The sequence below is a fragment of the Muntiacus reevesi genome, chromosome 8, assembly GCF_963930625.1.
Source record: "Muntiacus reevesi chromosome 8, mMunRee1.1, whole genome shotgun sequence".
Taxonomy (NCBI): domain Eukaryota; kingdom Metazoa; phylum Chordata; class Mammalia; order Artiodactyla; family Cervidae; genus Muntiacus; species Muntiacus reevesi.
In genome coordinates this window covers 96,639,433-96,646,141 of record NC_089256.1, presented here as the reverse complement: position 1 = coordinate 96,646,141, position 6,709 = coordinate 96,639,433, and positions in this window count along the sequence as shown.

Genomic DNA, 6,709 nt, shown 5'->3' with positions numbered 1-6,709 from the left:
TTTATTTACAGAGTCTATCTCTCAAAAAAAAAAAAAAAAAAAAAGGAACTTCAGGACTACAATAAGGCCCCAGTTAATACAAGAGTAATAAACTGAGTGTAAATTGTTTTACATATTCCTATGTGGCCTTGATCTATTTAAATATAATTAAATCTTTAGGCTCAGAATCATTTGACAATGACTGGATAAACATTTCCCCTCCACTGTTGAGATATATACTATGGTGGACATGAAAACATTTTATCCTGCATAAAGATAGATAAAATATTTTAAAATGAGGTTTGGGGTGCTATCTCTAGTGCCATGATTCTAACAAACAGAACATATATATATGGAGTCAAACTTTTCTAATTGGCACTTATTAAATTCTCATTATTCTCTGTATTTTCTTCAGCTTGCATCAGGATTAAATATATGAAATAAATGTACAAATCCATGTTTCCAGCTCAAAGTTTAAAAAGATGATTCTAATAGTGATGATAAACACATTAAAAGTATTGAAGAATTTACTCACTTTGTTTTGGAGCAAATATATGTTTTACTGTCAGGTATTGAAACATTAAAAAAAACAAACAAGACATCACAACATTAATGCAAGACATGACTATCAGTCGTAATGAGAGAAAGAGGTATTTTGGGAAAATATTTATTACTGAAAACAAAAGTGAGTTTTAAATAATAGGGTGAAGAATCAGGCTATGAAATGAGAGTTGAGCTAAAGAGAAGTGGAGAAAGGATCCTAGGAAAAGAGAAAAATGCAAATTAAGAACTATTTTCTTTCTTTTTTTAAAAAATTTTTTTTAAGTTTAATGGGGTCACATAGTGGCTATGTGTTTAAGCTTGGAGGTGTCTATAGGATATTTTCCAGAGCTGCTAGTCCATTTTACATTCCCACTAACAACATATGAGTGTTCTCATTTCTCTGCATCCTTGTCAGCACTTTTATTGTCTGTCTTTTTGATTGTAGGCTTTGTAATGGGTGTGAAGTTGTATCTCGTTGTGGTCTTGATTTACATTATCTTAACTAATGTTCATGAGCAACTTTTCTGTTGAGATGATTATCTCCTTTTGTATTTTATTCTATTTATATGGTGTGTTATATTAACTGATTTCAATTTCAAATCAACCTTGCATTTCTGAAATACATCTTGCTTATTCTTGTTATGTAATTCTTTTTCTATTTTGCTGGGTTTGGTTTGTTCATACTTTATTGGAAATTTTTGTGTTAAATTAATAAAAAATAAATTTAATGTGTAACTTTCTTTTCCTATAATGTCTTTGTCTGATTTTACCGTCAAAGTAATACTGGTCTCAATAATAATTTGAAAAGAGTATCTCTTCTTGTATGTTTTGAGGAGTTTGTGGAAAATTTGTATCAATTCTTTTTTAAATGTTTGGTAGAATTCACCAAGTAAGTCATCTGGGCCTGGACTTTCTTTGTGTACACCCTCAACACTTTGCTTGGAAATCTCCTCAGCTAAATATCCAATTTCATCGGTTACAAATTCTTCTTTTCACCTAACTCCAGGACATAATTCAGCTAAGCATTCTGCCACTCTATAATGAGAACACCCATTCCTCAGGCTTCCAATAACATATTTTTGTCATTTATTCCTGTCCCCTCACCAGCAGTGTTTTAATGTACATATTTTTACCAACAGTCTGGTTGTGATAGGTTAGGTATTCTCTAAAGTATGTTGTCCTCACTTCCTTCTGAGAAGTATTATGCTCCTCACTTCCTTCTGAGCCCTCAACATCAACATCTTAATAACCACATTTCTATTAGCTATCTGCTAAAGTACCCAGGCTATAAACAGTGGGGTGCATGTATCTTTTCTAATTAGAGTTTTTGTCTTTTCTGAATCTATGCCCAGAAGTGAGATTTCTGGATCATATGATAACTCTATTTTTAGTCTTTAAGGAACCACCATACTATTTTCCACAATGGCTGCACCAATTTACATTCCCACCAATAGTGTCAGAGTGTTCACTTTTCTCCACCTTCTCTTCCAGTATTTATAGCATTATTTTCTTTATCCAGGAATCTTCCAGTGAATACTCAGGTTGTTTCCATAGAACCTGAAATTGTTTCCAAAAATTTCTTGGAAATGTTAATAATACTACAGTGAAAATAATGCAATAAAATGTTTTCCAAGATGGGTCACAAAACATGTCTTAGCAAGTTTAAGATTTTAATCATACCATGGATCTTTTCTAGACACACGGTATGAAAGTGGAAATTGATATCAGGAAAAGAACTGAAAAATTCACAAATATATGAAGGTTAAACATGCTCGTGAACAATCAATGGGTCAAAGATGTAATAGGAAAAATAAAAATATCTTAAAATATATTAAAATGGAAATACAGCATAGACAAACTTATGGAAAACTACATAAAAGTAATAAAAGAAAAGTAGTAAAAAGTATCCATATTGGAAATGATGAAGCAAAACTGTTTATAGATAACATAATCTTACACATAGAAAAGCCTACAAACGACTAAATATTTTTTCTAAATATTTATAAATAGTAAATGGATGCAGTAAAGTTGCAGGAAACAAAGGTGATATACAGAAAGCAGTTACATTTATATACACTAACAGCAAAATCTCTGAAAGAGATATTAAAAAGCAATCCCATTTATAATAATAAAATATTTAGGAATAAATTTGACAAAGTAAATGAAAGGCCTGAACCCTTAAAACTATAGAAGTGATGAAACAAGTTGAAGAAGACACGCATAAATGGAAAAATAATCCATGTCACAAAGTGGAAGAATCAATAGTGTTAAAAAGTCCACACTACTCAAAGCAATCTACAGATTCAATACAATCTTAATAAAATTTACTATGGCATTTCTCAGAGAAGTTGAAAGAACAGTCCTAAAATTTTCATGGAACTACAAAAGACACTGAATAGCCAAATCAGTCTTGAGAAGAAACAACAAAGTCGGAGGCATCATGCTTCCTGATATTGAGAGGGTAACAGGCAGGAAGGCCAGGGGTCTCCAAATGGAGGAAAGAGGCTGCAATTACTAGACATTTTTATCTCTCTTAAGCAGCAGGAGGAAACAAACCAGCGATATTTTTTCTTCTCTATACAAATTTTAAAGGAGGTTTCTCTTAAAATGCTGTGTTGCCATGACGCCTGGTTTCACCTGAAGCTAACTCTCTCAAACCTTGAGTTGACCAATACATTTCTTTTTCTTATGGAAATGTTGTCTTAAGCTATGACTCTATCTTCAAGTTGGTTCCTTCAAATGGCCCAACCTACTTACTCAGGTATTGTTCCCTTGATCTATGTAAACGAAACTATTTGTTGGTAATCAGCCCTTCTACAAGATTCAAGTCAATCGTTTTATGGCCAGGGATGAATTATCTGGTGCCATTCTAAGTTTTATGACATTCCTTTCTTTTCACTAACAGATTGTGAGTGATTATATGACAATAATGTAGCCTGCCTGAGGACAGTCTTTGGATTAAACCCTCTGGCTGATTCTGTTATCTTAAAACATAAACTATGGGAGTAGGCCTGGTCTTTACAAGGGGGTATCCTGCCTGAGGACAGCCTTTGGATTAAACCCTCTGACTGATTCTGTTATCTTAAAGCATAAACTATGGGAGTAGGTCTGGTCTTTACAAGGGGGTATCCTGTCTGAGGACAGCCTTTGGATTAAACCCTCTGGCTGATTCTGTTATCTTAAAGCATAAACTATGGGAGTAGGCCTGGTCTTTACAAGGGGGTATCCTGCCTGAGGACAGCCTTTGGATTAAACCCTCTGGCTGATTCTGTTATCTTAAAGCATAAACTATGGGAGTAGGTCTGGTCTTTACAAGGGGGTATCCTGTCTGAGGACAGCCTTTGGATTAAACCCTCTGGCTGATTCTGTTATCTTAAAGCATAAACTATGGGAGTAGGCCTGGTCTTTACAAGGGTGTATCCTGCCTGAGGACAGCCTTTGGATTAAACCCTCTGGCTGATTCTGTTATCTTAAAACATAAATTATGGGAGTAGGCCTGGTCTTTACAAGGGTGTATCCTGCCTGAGGACAGCCTTTGGATTAAACCCTCTGGCTGATTCTGTTATCTTAAAGCATAAACTATGGGAGTAGGCCTGGTCTTTACAAGGGTGTATCCTGCCTGAGGACAGCCTTTGGATTAAACCCTCTGGCTGATTCTGTTATCTTAAAATGTAAATTATGGGAGTGGATCTGGTGAGGTCTTTACAACCTCCGGACATTCTTTGGATTCATTGGAGAGTATATAACTCCATTGCTAACACTAGCAAAGGGGGCACTCTTTTGCCCCCTCCTGATGCCTATGTCATAAGCTTTCTCTATCTCCTTTATACTTTAATGAAACTTTATTGCACAAAAGCTCTGAGCAATCCAGCCTTGTCTCTGGCCCCGGACTGAATTCGTCTCCTCCGGAGGCCAAGAATCCCACGTCTTATCGTTCAGCAACAACCTTTCAATATTAATCTATATTAAAAGCCATAACAATCTAAAAAGCATGGTATTGGCATATGAGCAGGGAAGGGTGCCAACATCACTCAACGTAAAATGACAGCCTCATCAATAAACGATGTTGGGAAAGCTATATATCCACCTGCAAAAGAATAAAACTGAGTGCTTATACACAACTCACAAAAATTAACTCAAAATGAATCAAAGATTTAAATGTAAGGCCTGAAATTATAAAACTTTTAGAAGAAAAAAAATAGGGGAATATATTCTTGATAACTTAGAGACATGTACCACAACCTTATCTAACTCAGTGAAACTAAGCCATGCCATGTAGGGCCACCCAAGACGGATGGGTAATGGTGGAGAGTTCTGACAAAATGTGGCCCACTGGAGAAGGGAATGGCAAACCACTTCAGTATTTTTGCCTTGAGACCCCATAACCAGTATGAAAAGGCAAAAAGACAAGACACTGAGAGATGAACTCCACCAGTCGGTAGGTGCCCAATATGCTACTGTGATCAGTGGAGAAGTAACTCCAGAAAGAATGAAGGGATGGAGCCAACGCAAAAACAGCGCCCACTTGTGGATGTGACTGGTGATAGAAGCAAGGTCCAATGCTGTAAACAGCAATATTGCATAGGAACCTGGAATGTCAAGCCCAGGAATCAAGGCAAATGGGAAGTGGTCAAACAGGAGATGGCAAGAGTGAACGTCGACATTCTAGGAATCAGTGAACTAAAATGGACTGGAACGGGTGAATTTAACTCAGATGACCATTACATCTACTACTCTGAATCCCTTAGAAGAAATGGAGTAGCCATCATGGTCAACCAAAGAGTCCGAAATGCAGTACTTGGATGCAATGTCAAAAACGACAGAATGATCTCTGTTCCTTTCCAAGGCAAACCATTCAATATCATGGTAATCCAAGTCTAGGCGCTGGTCAGTAATGCTGAAGAGCTGAAGTTGAACAGTTCTATGAAGACCTACAAGACCTTTTAGAACTAACACTCCCAAGAGATGTCCTTTTCATTATAGGGGACTGGAATGCAAAAGTAGGAAGTCAAGAAACATCTGACTAACAGGCATATTTGGTCTCAGAGTACAGAATGAAGCAGGACAAAGGCTAAAAGGATTTTGCCAAGAGAATGCACTGGTCATAGCAAACACCCTCTCTTCCAATAACACAAGAGAAGACTCTACACATGGATATCACCAGATGGCCAGCACCGAAATCACATTGATTATATTCTTTGTAGGCAAAGATGGAGAAGCTCTATAAAATCAGCAAAAACAAGACTGGGAGCTGACTGCAGCTCAGATTATGAACTCCTTATTGCCAAATTCAGACTTAAATTGAAGTGGGGATAACCACTAAACCATTCAGTTACGACCTAAATCAAATGCCTTATGATATTACAGTGGAAGTGAGAAATAGATTTAAGGGACTAGATCTGATAGAGTGCCTGATGAACTATAAATAGAGGTTCATGACATTATACAGGAGATGGAAAAACACCTTCAGCAAAAGAACTGCAGAAAAGCAAAATGGCTGTCTGAGAAGGCCTTGAAAATAGCTGTGAAAAGAAGAGAAGTGAAAAGCAAAGGAGAAAAGGAAAGATATTCCCATTTGAATGCAGAGTTCCAAAAAATAGCAAGGAGAGATAAGCAAGCCTTCCTCAGTGATCAATGTAAAGAAATGGAAGAAAATAATAGAATGGGAAAGACTAGAGATCTCTTCAAGAAAATTAGAGATACCAAGGGAACATTTCATGCAAAGATGGTCTCAATAAAGGACAGAAATGGTATGAACCTAACAGAAGCAGAAGATATTAAGAAAAGGTGACAAGAATACACAGAAGAACTATACAAAAAAGATCTTCATGACCCAGATAATCATGATGGTGTGATCACTCACCTAGAGTCAGACATCCTGGAATGTGAAGTCAAGTGGGCCTTAAGGAGCATCACTACAAACATAGCTAGTGGAGGTGATGGAATTCCAGTTGAAGTATTTCAAATCCTAAAAGATGATGCTGTGAAAGTGCTACCCTCAATATTCCAGAAAACTTGGAAAACTCAGCAGTTGCCACGGGACTGGAAAGGTCAGTTTTGACTCCAATCCCTAAGAAAGCAATGCCAAAGAATGCTCAAACTACCGCAAAATTGCACTCGTCTCACTTGCTAGCAAAGTAATGCTCAAAATTCTCCAAGGCGGGCTTCAGCAATACATGAACCGTGA